The sequence below is a fragment of the Manis pentadactyla genome, chromosome 9 (genome assembly GCF_030020395.1).
Source record: "Manis pentadactyla isolate mManPen7 chromosome 9, mManPen7.hap1, whole genome shotgun sequence".
Lineage (NCBI taxonomy): Eukaryota > Metazoa > Chordata > Mammalia > Pholidota > Manidae > Manis > Manis pentadactyla.
This window is the reverse complement of record NC_080027.1, coordinates 56,761,083-56,778,817: the sequence shown is the minus strand read 5'-3', so window position 1 is coordinate 56,778,817 and position 17,735 is coordinate 56,761,083. Positions and strand designations below refer to the sequence as shown.

At 38.0% G+C, this 17,735-nt stretch overlaps 1 protein-coding gene across 6 annotated transcripts in view; it reads left to right on the top strand.

Moving 5' to 3' along the window:
• Window positions 1-10,058: 10,058 nt before the first annotated feature.
• Window positions 10,059-17,735, top strand: part of PIK3C2A (phosphatidylinositol-4-phosphate 3-kinase catalytic subunit type 2 alpha) — a 121,838-nt gene continuing 114,161 nt past the window's right edge. For 4 of the 6 annotated variants that reach the window (XR_008999244.1, XM_036877035.2, XM_036877032.2 and 1 more), the window contains exon 1: window positions 10,060-10,189. The gene's annotated coding sequence lies outside the window, so the exon portion shown is untranslated. Of the gene's footprint in view, window positions 10,190-17,735 lie in introns of all 6 variants that reach the window. The other 2 variants (XR_005023057.2, XR_005023056.2) reach the window with 1 other exon arrangement.

Sequence of the window (17,735 nt, the reverse complement as noted above, 5' to 3'; positions counted from 1 at the left end):
TATAATAAAAAGGAAAGTTTCCTCCTATTGTTGACCCCCAGCCTCTTAGGTCATCTTTATACATACAGCCACTACTATCAATTTCTTGTATCCCTCCAAGGTATCCTATGCAATTAAAACACACTCCATTTTTTAAACATAAATACTAGCACTCCACAGATCATTGAGCCACTTGGTTTTTTCCTTTAATAGAATATATTGGAGGTTTTCCATATTAAAGATTTTTCCTTATCATTGCATCTTTTTAACAGCTGCATAGTATTCGATTTCCATTCCATGGTATACCATGCCCTATTTAATTCATCCCCTATCATTGGAAATTTAGGTGGTTTTCACTCTTTTCCTATTATATGATTACTATAGGTTGAATTGTGCTACCCCCAAAATTCATATGTTGAGTTCCTAACCCTTAGTATCTCAGAATGTGAACTTACTTGGATATAAGGTTGTTATAATCAAGTTAAAGTGAAGTCATTAGGGTGGGCCCTAATCCAATATGACCTGTACACTGATAAGAAGAGGAAATTTGGATAGAGACACTTAGGATGAAGATGATATGAACACATAGGCAGAAAGCAACCATCTACAAGCCAAGAAGAGAGGCCTAGAATAGATACTTCCCTCACAGCTATCAGAAGAAACCAACTCTGTCAACACATTGATCTGACTTCTCGCCTCTAGTACTATGAGATAATTAAGTTTATTGTTTAAGCCACTTGGTTTGTGGTACTTTGTTATGGCAGCCTTAGCAAACTAATACAATGATGCCTCAATGAATAACCTTGTGTATTTTTTTTCCACAAAGATGCAAATATATTGGTAGACTTCATAGAAGTAAATTTACCATCTTTCAACCAACAACATTGTACCTTTGTATCTCTTCTTCAAAATTTCCTCAGGTGAACCAGTGATATTCTCTAAGTCCCCCTCACTGGCTCATAGAATGACTAATGGCAGACCCCTGAGCATATGAAGTTCTTTTGTACCCCTGGTGTCTTTGTACACATGCTTTTCTTTGCCTAGAATGTCCTTCTTCCTGAGATGTCCCTGATAAACTCCAATATCCCCACTTTAAGTGTGGCTTCCTTTGTGAAAGCTCCTGTGGTAGTCTTCCTCCGGAATGGCCCCAGTGACCTTTGTATATTCAAGCCTTCCTGTGTTCCCCTCCTCTTGAACATGGACTTCACTAATTGACTCACTTCTAATAAATAGTGCATGGGCAGAAGTGATGAGAAATCACTTCTAAGATTAGATTACAAAAACTGTGGTTTTTGTCCAGAGGTACTTTGTCTCACAAATTCTTTTTTTCTCTTGCTCTTTCTTAGTCATTCATGCTGGGGGAAGCCAGCTGCTATACTGTGAAGGGGCCCTGTGGATAGGTCCATGCTTTGAGAGATCAAGACCTTCTAATAATCATGTCAATGAATATGGAATGGATCTCTCCCCAGGCTCATATTTAGGTGAGACTGGCAGCAGATTGCTTGACTGTAACCTCATGAAAAACCTTGAGGCAGAAGTACTCACCTAAGCCATACATGGATTTATGACTAGAGAAACTGAAATAGTAAATTTGTGTTGCTTTAAGCTGCTAAGTTTTAGGTTAATTTGATATGCAGCGATAGGTAGCTAATATACCTTCCATCTTTCCCCCTTTCTCCCCTGAGCTTCCAAAGTTAGATATATCTCTAGTAATGCTGCTAGCACAATACATCATACTTGTTTCTAAGTATCTTTCCCCTACTTGACTATCTCTGAGGACAGGAACTCTAGCTCAGCTTTATATTTATATTTGTCTTAATGCAAAGTTCCAGCCGCCCTCACTTCCTTAGATGCTGCACCAACCTCCAGACTGGGCTGCTCACATTCCTTCTAGCTTCTCTCTAATCAATTCTCTACCCAGCCCTAAGAAATATTTTTAAAAGGTAACTTGGATTATGTGGCAGCTTAAAATCCTTCTCCTCATACATAGGATAAAGAGCTAAATGCTTTTTAAATATCAATTAAATTAGTTTAATTAGTGTTTTATTAACTTTTATTAAATTAATATTAATATTTTGTTAAAGTATCATTAATACACAATCTTATGTTGGTTTCAAATGTACATCACAGTGGTTCAGCAGTCCCCATGATCAATTTATATTGTGATCGCGAATTATTGTGCAATCTGCCTCTTTCCCCCACCCTGTCGCCTCTCCTCCCCCACCCTTGGCAACCACTAGTCATTTCTCAGTGTCTATGAGTCTAATGCTGTTTTGTTCATTTTGTTCTGCTTTGTTTTAGATTCCACAAATAAGTGAAATTATACAGTATTTGTCTTTCTCCACCTGGCTTATTTCATTGAGTGTAATACCCTCTAAATCCATCCATGTTGTTGCAAATGACAGGATTTCTTTTCTTTTTATGGTTGAATAATATTCCATCATGTATATGTGCCACATCGTCTTTACTCATTCATCTATTGATGGATACTTAGGTTGCTTCCATCCATATCCTGGCTATTGTAAATAGTGTGGCAATAAACATAAGGGTGCATATATCTTTTCAAATCAGGGATTTTGTTTTCTTTGGATAAATTCCTAGGAGTGGAATTACTGGGTCAAATGGTATTGCTATTTTTAGTTTTTTGAGGAACCTCCATACTGCTTTCCACAGGGGCTGCACCAATTTGCATTCCCACCAACAGTGTAGGGGCTTCCTATTTCTCTGCATCCTCACCAGCATTGTTTTTTCTTGTCTTTTGGATAATGGCCATTCTAACTGGTGTGAAGTGATATCTCATTGTGGTCTTAATTCGCATTTCCCTAATGATTAGTGATGTGGAGCATCCTTCATGTACCTGTTGGCCATCTGAATTTCTTCTTTGGAGAAGTGTCTGTTCAGGTCCTCTGCCCGTTTTTTAATTGGATTATTTGTTTATTGGGTGTTGAGGCATGTGAGTTCTTTATATATTTTGTATGTTACCCCTTATCAGATGAATCATTTATGAATATATTCTTCCATACTGTAGGATGCCTATTTGTTCTGCTGATGGTGTCCTTTGCTGTACAGAAGCTTTTAGTTTGATGTAGTCTCACTTGTTCATTTTTTATTTTGTTTTCCTTGCCCGAGGAGACATGTCCAGTAAAAAATTGCTCATGCTTATATTCAAGAGATTTTTGCCTATGTTTTCTTCTAAGAGTTTTATGGTTTCATGACTTACATTCAGGTCTTTGATCCATTTTGAGTTAACTTCTGTGTGTGGAGTTAAGACAATAATCTAGTTTCATTCTCTTACATATAGCTGTCCAGTATTGCCAACACAAATTGTTGAAGAAGCTTTCTTTTTCTGTTATATATTCACGGCTCCTTTATTGTATATTAATTGGTCATATATGTGTGGGTTTATATCTGCACTCTCTATTCTGTTCCATTGATTTATGTTTCTATTCTTGTGCCAGTACCAAATTGTTTTGATTACTGTGACTTTGTAGTAGAGCTTGAAGTCAGGGAGCATAATCCTCCCAACTTTGTTCTTCTTTCTCAGAATTGCTTTGGCTATTTGGGGTCTTTTTTGCTTCCATATGAATTTTATAACTATTTGTTCTAGTTAATTGAAGAATGCTGTTGGTATATTGATAGGAATTGCATTGAATCTGTAAATTGTTTTGGGCACTATGGCCATCTTGACAATATTAATTCTTCCTATCCAGGAGCATACAACAGATTTATGTTTTTTAGTGTCTTCTTTCATTTCTCTCAAGCATCTTGTAGTTTTCAGAGTATAGGTCTTTCACCTTCTTGGTGAGGCTTATTCCTAGGTATTTTATTCTTTCTGATGCAATTGTAAATTGAGTTGTTTTCCTGATTTCTCTTTCTGCTAGTTCATTGTTAGTATATAGGAATGCAACATATTTTTGTGTATTTTATATCCTGCAACTTTGTTGAGTTCAGTTATAATTTTTAGTAGTTTTGGAGTGGATTCTTTAGGGTTTTCTATGTATCATATCATATCATCTGCAAATAATGACACTTTAATTTCTTCCTTACCAATTTGGATGTCTTTTATCTCTTTGTGTTGTCTGATTGCCGTAGCTAGGACCTCCAGTACTATGTTGAATAGAAGTGGGGAGAGTGGGCATCCTTGACTTGCTCGCTATCTTAGAGGAAAAGTTTTCAGCTTTTCAACATTCAGTTTGATGTTGGCTGTGGGTTTGTTGTATGTGGCCTTTATTATGTTGAGGTATGTACCCTCTATACCCATTTTGTTGAGAGTTTTTATCATGAATGGATGTTGAATTTTGTCAAATGACTTTTCAGTGTCTATTAAGGTGATCATGGGGTTCTTACCCTTCTTTTTGTTAATGTGGTGCATGATACTGATTGATTTATGAATATTGTACCATCCTTGTATTCCTGGAATAAATCCCACTTGGTCATGATGGATGATCTTTTTGATGTATTTTTGGATTTGGTTTGCTAATATTTTGTTGAGTATTTTTGCATCTATGTTTATCAGGGATATTGGTCTGTAATTTCCCTTTTTTGTGGTGTATTTGTCTGGTTTTGGTATTAGAGTGATGGTAGCCTCATATAATGAGTTGGAAGTATTCCCTCCTCTTCTACATTTTGGAATACTTTAAGAAGGATGGGTATTAGATTTTTTTAATGTTTGGTAGAATTCAACTGTGAAGTTGTCTGGACCTCGATTTTTGTTCTGGGGGAGTTTTTTGATTATCAATTCAATTTCATTGCTGGTAATTGGTCTGTTCAGATTTTCAGTTTCTTCCTGGTTCAATCTTGGGAGGTTGGATTTTTCTAGGAATTTGTCCATTTCTTCTAGGTTGTCTAATTTATTGGCATATAATTTTTCATAGTGTTCTCTAATAAATCTTTGTATTTCTGTGGTATCCGTTGTGATTATGCCTTCTTTGTTTCTGATTCTGTTTATGTGTGTACATTCTCTTTTTTTCTTGATAAGTCTGGCTACGGGTTTGTTTTGTTTTTTTCTCAAAGAACCAGCTCCTGGTTTTCTATTGTTGTATTCTTCTCTATTTTACTTATTTCTGCTCTGATCTTTATTATGTCCTATCTTATTCTGACTTTGGGCTTAATTTTTTCTTCTTTTTCTAGTTTCTTTAATTGTGAGTTTAGACTATTTATATTTGGGATTGTTCTTGCTTATTGAGGTAAGCCTGTCTTGCTATGTACTATCCTCTTAGAACTGCCTTCTCTGTATCCCACATATTTGGGCTGTTGTATTTTTATTTTCATTTGTCACCATGTATTGCTTGATTATTGTTTTAATTTCATCATTGTTCCATCGATTATTTAGAGGTATGGTGTTTAGCCTCCATGTATGTGTAGGTTGGGCTGAAATGGAGCCATGGAAGCTGTGGGAGTCTTCCTCTGCCTGCCAGGCAGCAAAGTCTGATGCTGCCACTGGGCCAAGTGAGTTGGTTCCTAACAATGGGCACAGGGAGAAGACTTGGTGCTGCGTTGACAGCAAGGGCAATGGAGCATCTGGGGCTCCTGAGAGTTCCTAATTTGTTGGGCTGGGGGAGAGTTGGGGAGGTATGGTCCACCTGCCCTTTCTCCCAAGGAAAGAATTCTGTCCATCCCTTGCCCCTTTGGTGCCCCTTCCATTGCTGGCAAGTCTTTTAAACTGCCACCTCTGCTTTGAGTCTCAGGACTGGCAGAGCATGCCTGCCCTCCACATTGGCTGGAGTATCAGTCTCCCAGTCTGTTCCTGGTATCCAGCCTTGCTACTCACCATAACCAAATGTAATGTGGGCCCGTGATCCCAGGGTAGATCTCCAGGGCCAGGCATGCAGTGCTCCTGGGCTCCTACTTCCTCCCTGTTCAATTCCTTTTTCTGCTTCCTATAGGCTGGGGTCAGGGGAGGACTTGGGTCCCACTTGATCTTGGCTTTGCCACTTTACATTTTTCTGTGTGGTCTTCTCTTCTTCCTCAAGTGTAGGTGGTCTGTTATGCAGAGTTTAGGTCATTTTCAGGTTTAGTTATATTTGCTGTATTTTCTTCTTTTATGTGTTTTTAGGAGGTTTCTGCCTTGCATTCCTATTCTGCCATCTTTAATATTATTGAGCTAAATTCTTAATACAGCCTCCCAGGCCTGGCATGATCTGATCTGCCTGCCTCACCACAACATCTAAAGCTACTTCCTTCCAAAGAAGAAATACAGATTGCCAACAGGCACATACAAAGATGCTCCATATCACTAGTCATTAGGGAAATGCAAATCAAACCACAATGAGATATCACCTCACACCAGTCAGAATGGCCACTATCCATAAAACAAGAAACAACAACTGTTGGTGAGGATGTGGAGAAAGGGAAACCTTCTACACTGTTGGTCAGAATGTCAATTGGTACAGCCGCTGTGGAAGCAGTATGGACTTTCCTCAAAAACTATAACTATAAATACCATATCCATATTCTTAGAAGTAATTTCACTTCTAGGAATTTACCCAAAGAAAACAAAATCCCTGATTTGAGAAGATATATGCACCCTTATGTTTACTGCCACAATATTTATAATAGCCAATATAAGGAAGAAACCAAAGTGGCCAGATGAATGCATAAAGAAGATGTGGTACATATACACAATAGAATATTATTCAGCCATAAAAAATAAAGAAATCCTGCTATTTGCAACAACATGGATACACCTAGAGGATATTATGCTAAGTGAAATAAGCCAGGCAGAGATAGACAACTATCATATGATTTCACTTATTTGTGGACTCTAAAAACAAATGAACAAAACAAAATGTACAAAATAGCAGTAGCCTCACATACACTGAGAAGTGAATGGTGGTTACTATGGGAGAGGGGTTAGGGTGGGTGAGTGGGGTGGGTGAAGGGGATAAAAGGGCACAAAAATTCTTAATCATAATATAAGTTGGGCATAAGGATGGTTCTACAGTATGGAGGATATAGCCAATGATTCTATAACGTCTTCCTATGATGATAGTAACTACACTAGTGGGGGTGAGGATTTAATAATGGGTTAACTGTAGAACCACTGTGTTGTACATTTGAAACCAATATGATTGTGTATCAACCGCACTTCAATAATAAATAAATACATAAATAAATAAAAATAATGATAAATAAATTAAGCCACTTCCCCCTTGTTCCTAGTACAACAGCAACCCTGGCTTTCAGTCCCTTAGTTGAACCATGCTTCTTCCTCCTTCAGTGTCTTGCACACACTGCTCCCTTGCCTGGGATGCTTGTCCCCTCCTTGTCACTCAGTTTTGACTCATCCTTTAGATCTCAGCGCAGTGTCGCTTCCTCAGGGAAGGCCTTATGCCTTCCACTCTAAATCAAAGAACCCTGTAGTTTTCCTTCATATCACTTATCACAACTGAGATTAAATGATTGTTTAATTAGGTGTTTAATATTTATCAAACGTGTTGGACTCTAAGCTCTATGAGGGCAGGGCCATCTTCTCTTGTACACGACTGTATTCCTAGCACAGACCATAGTGCCAGACATATTGAAAATAGGGGCTCAATACTTTTTATACAGAATAAATTATGTCAAACATTTTCCTATTCTTTCTAAAAACTTCACATCCTTTCACCATCTACACATTTAGTGTTCTGAGTGTCGTTTCTCTATGACCATGTTATCTACATTAGGTAATGATCTCTGAAAAGTTTTTAAGTTGTATGGTACAGGACCCAGCAGAGTGGAGGAAATACAACATTGGGACAGGAAAGAATGGGTTTACTTAGTAATAGCCTTTTGTAGCCATTTTTTTCCTGTTAAAATATCTTTGGTCAGTTGGGGGCAGCGTGAAGTTAAAAAAGCAAGGGCGGTGCTGTCAGACCTAGGTTTGCATCCCAGCTGCATTACTTGATAGCTGTGTGACTGGGCTAATTACTTGTGCTCTGGTTCCTCAAATTCCTCAGCTATAAAATTAGGATATAATAATGGTACCATTTTATGAGGTTGCTGGAGGGATTCCATGACTTGTAAAGCACTAAGAACAGGGCCTGGCCTTAGCAAATGCACAAGAAATGTCAGCCACTATTTTTACCTCTGGTAAAACAAGGTTGTCCATTTCTCATTTAGTACTGGGAGAAGTTTGGGAGTATTTGTAGTACTGTGAAGTTCTCTGTGGGAAGTAAGGTTGGATCATTTAAAAATATAATGCCTCCTCCTCAATTTATTTCTCTACCTTTGAATGTTAATATTGAAGCTAGTGGGAGAAGAGGAGAAATGGCTGCCAGCCATGTTTTATTTGGTTCCAAAAGACAGCAGAACTACTTTGTAGTATCTCCCGGAAGTCTGTGTTCCTGTTGTTTACAACATGTATCTTCATATGCAGGCATCCAGATGAGATGCTAAGGGAGGGCTACTATTTCAGATTCCTGACACTGGGCAATTTGTGAATGCTGCTTTTTTGAAATCTGGAGAACCATCAAGCTCCCTTTCTTCTTCTTATTGGGACCCTCTGATCAATTAGAGCCTCCTAAGTACTGGCCATTCAAGAGCCATAATAAAGTAATGAAGTCAGAACTGCAATAGGGAAGTCACTCAAGCAAAGGCCCTCTCCTGCTGGAATGCAAAGAAAATATTTCTCATAAGAAAAATTTAAGAAAGACACAAAAAAGTCAAACAGTTAATCTTTGTTCAAGATACAGTGTTCTTCCAGGGTCTCATCTTTTCTGAAGGCACATTCAGTTCTGCAGCAAAAACCAGGAATCCAGCACCGAGATAAATCGTTTTTTGCCTCCCCTTTTGATCTTGTGGAAAGAGCTGCCAATTCTAGGAATTCCTCCTTTGATGAGAAGATAAAGTAGAACAATGCTGTGGAACTAAGCGGATTCCTTAGGGACATTCTTCTAGGGTTTGTAAAGCCTGCCTGGAAGTGTGTTTGGACATCCTGGATGGGGGTTGGTGGAGAGCTAAGAGTAGGTAGGGTAGTGAACAAGAGTTGGTAACCACAGCCACAAGGAATGTTACTTCTAGACTTCTCCTTATAATAGCAATTCCATCCAGTCGTATTTCCTGGGAGATGTAGGCATGTTTATTAACAGTGATTAGAGGCTTCATCTATTTCACATACTACCAAAAAAAAAAAAATCAGATTTACTTCCCATTATTTGCGTAAGTCCATTTCTACTCCCACAGCCTTCTCACAATTGTTTTTTTTTTTCACTTAGAATTGCAGCCCAAATCAGTCTATCACATTAGATTGTGAACTCTGGAAGGAGCAGATCCCTTGTCTTCCTGTTTAAGGGGACAATCTATTGTAAAAATGCCATGGACTCGAGTCAGAATGGAGTTTGAATCCAGCCCCCAGCTTCACCACCTGCAAATGGTGAATTTTTCTTATCTGTTTGACATGGTTATGTAATTTTTTAATCTAACATTTGAGAGGTAAGAGCTTTGCAAGCACGATCTCATCGAATTATCATGAGGAAGGTTTTACCCCAGAGATTGTATGTGAAGATATTTTGTAATGTAGAATTCTAAAGGGCCATCTGCCTGCACGTTATTATTGGGCTATCTTCCTTAGCTGGTTATTGTGAGGAGTAAATGAGATACTGATGTGAAAACGCTTTACACAATTCACGTGATGGACTATTAATTACACACCCCACAGCACCTGATCCACCGTGAGGAATCGGTAAATGCGGGTTGGCGCGACATATTTTTGTACCTTGCCCATTCTTTTCAGTCTTCAGTTTACAAACTAATGTCGGTGCGACCTGGGGCCAGAACCATGAATCTGGGAGACGCAGCCGGTACAGAGTCTTTGGAGAGAGCAGAGAAACAATAGAGCACTTCGGTGGTTGGCGGGGCTTCGGACGCCCTGCCGGAGTCCTCGGAGGGTTCCCGCGCGGGGTCTGGGGGACGCACGCAGAGGCGTCAGGAGCTCGATGGACACTTGCCTGGGGAAGTCGGACCCTGGCCGCCCTACGTAAGCAGTAGCCTCACGCGACTAGCCGAAACCCAGCCCACTACCCTCAGGTAGGCCGTCCACATCAGCCAATTCCAAGAAGCCTGAGCACGGAAGGCGGTGCTTCCCAGACCGGAAGTGACGCGTATGCTTGGCTGGCTGGGAGTCAGTCGAAGCTTTCGGCAGCGACTGAGACGGTTAAGGGGGAAATGGCTCGGACGGTAGCGGCGGTGGCAGCTCCGGTTGTGGTGGAGGGAGAGGCTCAGGCAGCGTGAGGTGAGGAGCGTGAGATGAGGAGCGGGAGGTGCGGCGAGGGCCAATACCTGGGACTCTGCTCTGCAGGGGTGGCGAGGGGCGCCGGGGATCCCGGGATGGGAGGGTCCCATGCTGCGGGCCTCTGTCCCCCGGGTGCCCGCCCCTGACCCTCCATCCCATATTCTTGGCGTTGCCCCAGCCCAAGTCACCTCTCTCCGGGCCTTGCTTCCACCCAGGCCGTTGCCGACGGCCCCGCCGGAGGTGCGAGGGGCCCGCTCCCCCATAAGGCCCCTCTTATCAGGGGCTGGCTGGGGGTGGTGCGCCCGGGGTTTAGTTTTGTCTGGAGGGGGAGGGGAGGCCACTTGTCCCTCGGGACGCAGAGGCCGGTCCTCTTGTTGCATTGTTAGCTTCTGGCGAGTGTGTGTGGCTCTTACACTTCTCAGTTATGCCCACCCTCATCCCCCGCGACTTCTTTTCACCTCTTTGTCCCATCTCCGGATTTAGGGGCTTTTTTTTTTGTCTCTTCCCCCCGGTTGCCTTTTTGCCACGAATCCACTTGCTTCGGGAAGACAGTATTTTTTCAGTGTGTATTTACCTCATCATCTTTCCGAGAGAGCGGTCAGATTCAAAGTATTTTCTTAACTTTTCTTGAGTGACGGAGGAACAATAATTGAAGGAAGAAAGCACATATTTATTTTCTTCACTAAATGGTTTGGCTTTAAAAATGAGATTCTCCAGCTGTGGATCTTTTTGGGGGGCGGAGGGAGTGGGTGGAGCAAAGATTGAGGAGGGAAATGAAGGAAAAAAATGTGGAGATGAACGTGGAAGAGAGAACCTTTGGTAGTTCTTTTCCTATATTAGCCTGATAGAAGTTGTGTGTTTTATATTTTCATTTTGAACAGTGGATGTTAAATTGAGAATAAGGAAGGAGGTCCTCCTCTTCGAACAGATTACCTATTGAAGAGGTACGCTAAAGCCTTTCCAGCTGGGTGTCAGACAGAAAAGCTCTGGTAGGAACATTTTTAAATGTATTAGCACATCAAAGCCACAGACTACAAGAGAGCCAGAAAAAAATGAAATTATTCTTAGAAGAGGGTGAAGACATAGTATAAAGGGGGAAGGCTGTTTGGAGGTCCAGGAACACTGATTCCAGGAGAGACTTTGTGTCTTTGCCTCTCCTCTTGGCAGCTCTGCCATAGTTGAAGTTGGTGCTTCTATTCACCATAGCAACTTAGACTGAAGTCCCTTAGTTGAGGTCCATACTGTTGAAGGCAACCACTTAACATTAAGGCAGTCTTTGAGTAGTGAAAAGCACTATGACTGGAGCATAGAGGTGTTTTATTATTTAAGACACTTAATTCTAAAGTTATTCTATATAGGCACAAAACACATATAGAGCTGTTTCTACAAGTAATTTTGCCCTAATTAATGGATTCTAAAGCAGTTTTTTTCTTACAAAAATATGTTGCCATTTGTGTTTTGTATGCATATTGCTTGCAGTTTTTTTGTTTTTTGTTTTCAGTAAACAATTACTGAAACAATTAAAATATAATGTTTTCATCTGTAGTTTTCACAACTGTTTCTGTTGCTTGCAATATAAAAGTTGGCATGCTTGCATTTAGGAGTTTTAGAAACTAACTTTATGTAATGAGCTGTATATTAAGCGTATGATTCTGTTTCTCCCTTCATGAGCCTATCAGTCATGAATGGTTCTAAAATTTTCAATTAATTGAAGATTGCTGCATCAGTTCCCACATCCAGGACTCTTTCTTAAATCTAGCACAGTGTTTTGCATAGTAAGCGCATTCATAAGTGAACTTAAACCTAACAAGGGTGTTGAATTTCCCAAGAACTCAGAGTTCTTATCAGAACATCAGACCAACTTTTCAGAGCAGGAGTGTGCAAAGCTTTTTTTAAATGCTTTGTAATCTGTGTTGCTTTGATAACATAAATTATCCACTTTATATTTGCCATATTCCAAAAAGAATTTAAGGCCAGTAAGTGATAAAGGTGAATGTTCCAGTGTAGGGCGTTCATATAGTATGTGATTTGATCTGTTAGTTGTACCTGAATAGGGCTAAAAATCAACCCTCTGAAAGATTTTATTGTTTTCAGAGGGCCTGCAAGAGTGCCTGGCACTGCAGTGGTTCCAGGGATAGAAAAAATGAATGAGACTAGTTTTTCTCAAAAGTCTCTCATCCATCTGGAAAGACAAATGTACAAATTAAAACAGCATGTTTATAAGGGCTGTGAAGATCTGAAAAAAGGATGTGATCACCTGGGCTGGGAGATGGAGAAGGAATAAGTGCATCTAATGATGCTCAAGTTTGAGCATCCTCAAGTAGTTAAAGGAGAATTCCTTCTATTAATGAGGGTGGGATTAAGGTGATCAGATTCTAGATCACTTGTGACACCACCAAGCAGTAAGATAGATAGTAAGCAAGTTGCTTAATAACTCTGGTATCTTTTTTTGTTCAAGAGTTGACTACATCTAAATCAGTGCCGTCTAGTAGAAATACTAAGTGACAGCCACATATATAAGATATTTTACATATTATTTGGTAAGAATTTGAAATTTGGTGTGTATTTTATACTTACAGCAAGCACATCCACATCTCACATCAAACTAGACACGTTTCAAGCACTCAATAGCTGAATGTGGTTAGTAGCTACCATATTGAACAGTGTAGAACTGGATTATGAAAAGTCTGCTCTTTTATCTTGGATTCCTGTTTGAAAAAGAAAACTGTGAGAAATGTATTACTAGTAATTTCTAATTTCTAATCATTTTGATAATATTCATGATGCTCTTTGGGTGGAAATTAGTTATACTTGGAAATGATACTGCTGTAGGGTATCTTTCAGGTTGTTCATAGGGTTATGGTTGAGAGTTGAAGAAACATTTTCCTGTCTCTGGTGGAGTCACACTTTTTATATCTTTACTTTGTGCATTTTTGTATACTTTGTATCCTTTTTCTCTGCAGTCATTATTTATAATATATGATGGATTCAAAACCTAATGGGAGAGTGCACATGGACATTTTACTGAAAAAGATCGATACAATTTTAAACTATTTTTTTGGATTTCTTAAAATTTTAAATTCAGCTATTGAGATACAAAAACATGGGATTTTTTAAAAGATAAGTTTGTTCTGGATTTATAGATGGAGAATTCTAGGCTCAGGGGGACTAAACAGCTAGATTGGAATTACATAGCTAGAGAATGACAGAGCTGGGATTTGAACCCTGATATGTTGGGTTTAAGCCCCTTGTCATGCTACTGTATCCCATACTGGCTGGCTGCAAATGGGACTTTTAAACACTTTATTTCAGTATATTTGAAGGCAATTCTTATTGGCTTAGCTGCAAGTATTTATCTTTTAACCTTGAGAATATATTAAGATACTATATAATTAACATTTCTACTGTTAAACATACAGCTTTCTGTTAGTCTTATAAAACAAAAGCTATATTATTGATATGAGTAAATGATGTACAATGCTGATTCACTTAATTTGCTGTTCATTGAGATGGGTTTTTTAAAAAAGGCTTATTTTAGATGTTAACTAACAATGACAAGTAATATCCTTACATTAAAAAAATTTTTTTTTCATTAAGGTATCATTGATATACAGTCTCTCATGCTGCCCTCTTTAATCCTCTATTCTTACATTTTTATTGTTGGTTATAATTTAACTAATGCTCCCCGCCCCAACCTTATTCTCTGTGAAGTAAATGGGGCAAGGATTAATCATTGGAGAAGAAAATGAGGCCCAATGAGGTTGTGACTTGTTTTAACATCATATATTAGAGGCATTGCTTGAATTCAGTGTCTTAAAGTGCTACAACTAGTTTTCTTTTCATTGTGTCTCTTCAGTATGGTACTTGAGTGTTTAGGTATGTAATACTTAATCAGATGTTTGGAGTGTCTATTACAGAATGAGAACTTCCTTCTTTAGGGACTTTATATTCCAAATAGAGAGACCACTACAATACATATAGCAGAAAGTACTTCAGTTATAGGAAAAAGTGTTAATGGAAAAGAAAAGATGTAAGGGATATAGTATAGTTGTATTTAAATGATGAGTTGATTAGGCAAGATTTTTTATTTTTGAATAAAGAGTCTAGATCATAAAACACTGTCGGAAGAAGGCAGCGTTTAGATGTCAAGAACAGTTATTTCAGTGCACAGGGGGAACAACTTGAGGAAAAGCTTGGAGCAGAGCAAATAAAGTCTTAAGTTTAAGGAAGGATTTGCAGGACTTGAAAAGATAAGGACAAGACAAAAGTGAGGTAAAAGATAAGAATAATCAGACATCTGCGATAGACAATTTAGAGGCCAGTGGTCAGAACTTTTATATTATTTGGATTATTCAGGAAATCCTAACACAGGCTATGAATTCATGTGGCTTTAGTATCAATGTGAAAGAAGGTTAAGAGAACTGAAAAAGTTGGTGATTATAAATGAACAACAGAGAATGCTAGTTCCTGTTTGAATAGAATAAGGAATTTAACTATGAAAAGATAAAGGAATAGGCAGTGATAAGAAAAGGAAAGAAAATGAGTTTTAAAAGTCTGTAGTATTAGAAGTTCTAATTGAAACAAGCCATTTTAAAAAAAAGTATTTTCCTATAAAAACAGAAATTGGCAGTTTACCTTCAGAAAATACCAGTAGAAGCAGAAGGACATTAAGTATTGTCAAAATTCTACTGTGGAGTTAGAGGGAGAAAAAGACAAAATCCTCTTTCAAGATAAAAGGGTCAGGAAAATGAGAGGAGATAATAGAGGGAAATCAGTGTACTGTTTTGGTGAGGTGGGAAAAGAACATGGATGTTGATGGGAGAGAGAAAAACACATTTAGGAGTATACCTGTTTTATTAGGGAACAGGAAAACACCTCTTCATATATTTCATATGTTCTGGGAATTATACAAAGCATGTATTTTTTCCCTCAAAGTAAGCTCTGCAGGAGACCTAATTATACCTGTGAACAGAAACCACAGTGCTGTGAATAGCTATAACCAAATTGATTTATTTAACTTTCTCTGTGTTCATACGTAATTTGTAACAGTTCCGACCCTTCTGTTTAATTTAATGTGTAAGAGTTTTCTAGACTACAGTCCTGAGTTGGGGAAAGGTGCTCTTTGGCCCCAGGGAATAGCTCCAGAGTTTCATTTGACTTGATCTCATGATGATATTTATCAGACTGGAATTCTGCCTGTATTGAAATGCATAAAGTGACACTGTAACTGTTTAGGTTTTTTTAAAAAAAATCAGATTTATTTACGTATGATTCACTTGTAGTAAAATTCATCTGTTCTAGGTGTACAACTTCTAAAAATTGCGATAGTATGTAACTGCCACCACCATAATTAAGATGTAGAATATTTCTGTGACTCCAAAAAGTGTCCTTGTACATCTTTATAATCAGTCCTTTCCACTCACCTGCCAGTCTGTAGCAACAAATGATTTTTTTTTAAATTCCTGTATTTTTACCTTCCTAGAATGCCTCATAAATTGGCATCATACAGTATATACAGCCTTTTGAATCTGGATTTATTCATTTAGCCTAATGCTTTTGAGATTCAATAAATTGCCTTTAAAAAAACAAATTTTTAGAACAATTTTAGATTACATAAAAATTAAGATAGTACAGAGAATTACCCTACACCCTGGACCTGGTTTCCCCCCACCCCTCATTTCTTTTACTATATGTAAACTATATTTGCTAATTGTCAAAAATAAGATTCTAGAATTAAAGTTTTTGAAGATGGGAAATTGAATGAAGATTTCTTTCAAGATGTTGACTTTAATGACTTTTATTGTAAATGATATATAACAAAAATTGTCATTTGAACCATGTAAGTGTACATTTTAGTGACATTAATCATATTTACATTGTTGTAAAACCATCACCACTATCTATTTATAAAATTTTTCATCCTCCCAAAACAGAAACTCTGCCCAGTAAGCAATAACTACCATTCCCTCTCTTGCTAGCCCCTGTTAACTGCTAATCTGCTTTCTGTCTCTATGAATTTATCTATTATAGGTGTTTCATATGTGCAGTTATAAATATTTGTCCTTTTGTATGTGGCCTTTTTAATCGTGCATGTTTTCATACATATTGTAGCATATATTAGCACTTTATTCCTTTTTATGACAATAATATTCCATTGTACATAGTACACCATGTTTTATATATCCATTTGGTGATCGGGACTTGGGTTGTTGACACCTTTTAGCTATTGTGATTAATGATTCTGTGAGTGTTTGCCTACAGGTATGTAAGTCCCTATTTTTAATTATCTTAGGTATATGACTAGAGTGGAATTGCTGGGTCATATCGTAATTCTATGTTATTTTTTGAGGAAACACCAGAGTATTTTCATAAATGGCTACACCATTTTATATTCCCATCAGTAAAGTATAAGGGTTCCAGATTCTCCACATTCATGTCAACACTTGTTATTTTCTTTTTGTTTTGTTTTAAATTATAGACATTCTAGTAGAAATGAAGTTGTATCTCATTGTGGTTTTGATTTGGATTTCCCAATGAGTAATGATGTTGAGCATCTTTTCATGTGATTATTTTTTAATGTTTAAGAACATACTGATGGTTGTTTCAGTAATTGGGCAGATGTAATAATATATGTATTTTTTAGTGCCTGACATATACAATGCATTATATGTGTGTGTGCATATATACATATACACACACATATATATATATTTAACATTGACAACACTATGAGATATGATTGTTCTACAGATGAAACAGCGAAGACAAATGGGGATTAAGTAGTTGAAAATTACATACTAAGAAGGTGGTCTGGTATTTGAGCTCTGTCTTGCTACTGTATCATTTCTCTTTGTTATCATGGTGGTTCTACAAAACTGGCAATTTCCTACAATTGGTGCCATGTGATATAATTTCTCTTTGTTATCATGGTTCTACAAAACTGGCGATTTCCTACAATTGGTGCCATATGAAAACAAAATTTTGTTAGCCATAGAAATTAATAGAGTTTGGGAGAATATCAGAAGTATTCATGTCAATTTTGCATTATTTTATTCTCTACTTGGGGGGTTCTCAGTTGTAATTCAGTTTTATTTTTTCCTTACATTAAGCAATGTTGGAAATGGAGGCACATACCATAACATTTAGTACAAAAGCTTACTGTTTTTTTGTCATGTTGGAATTGGGGGTAATGTCAGAGTATGTTTAATGATTCATGTTAAATGAATGAACAATAAAGTAGTCCAAAGTTCAATAATTAACTCCACAAAACAGTACTACTCTTGGGATTCTAAGTTAGATTGAAAACTGCTTTGTCAGTAAGATACCTTACAGGAACCTCTTGCTATGACTATATGCCCCCTTTTTGTCTCCTTCCCAAACATATAGTGATACACATAGGCAAATACAGAAAAATTTTGGGGGATGCATGCCCTGGTTGTGAATCTGTGTGTAGAATGTTGCTCCTAAGGGCTGAAAGTGTTTTAATGACTGCTAGTGCTTCTCCTTATCCCCGTTTACGGAGCATTCCTCCTCCTCCTGCTGCTGC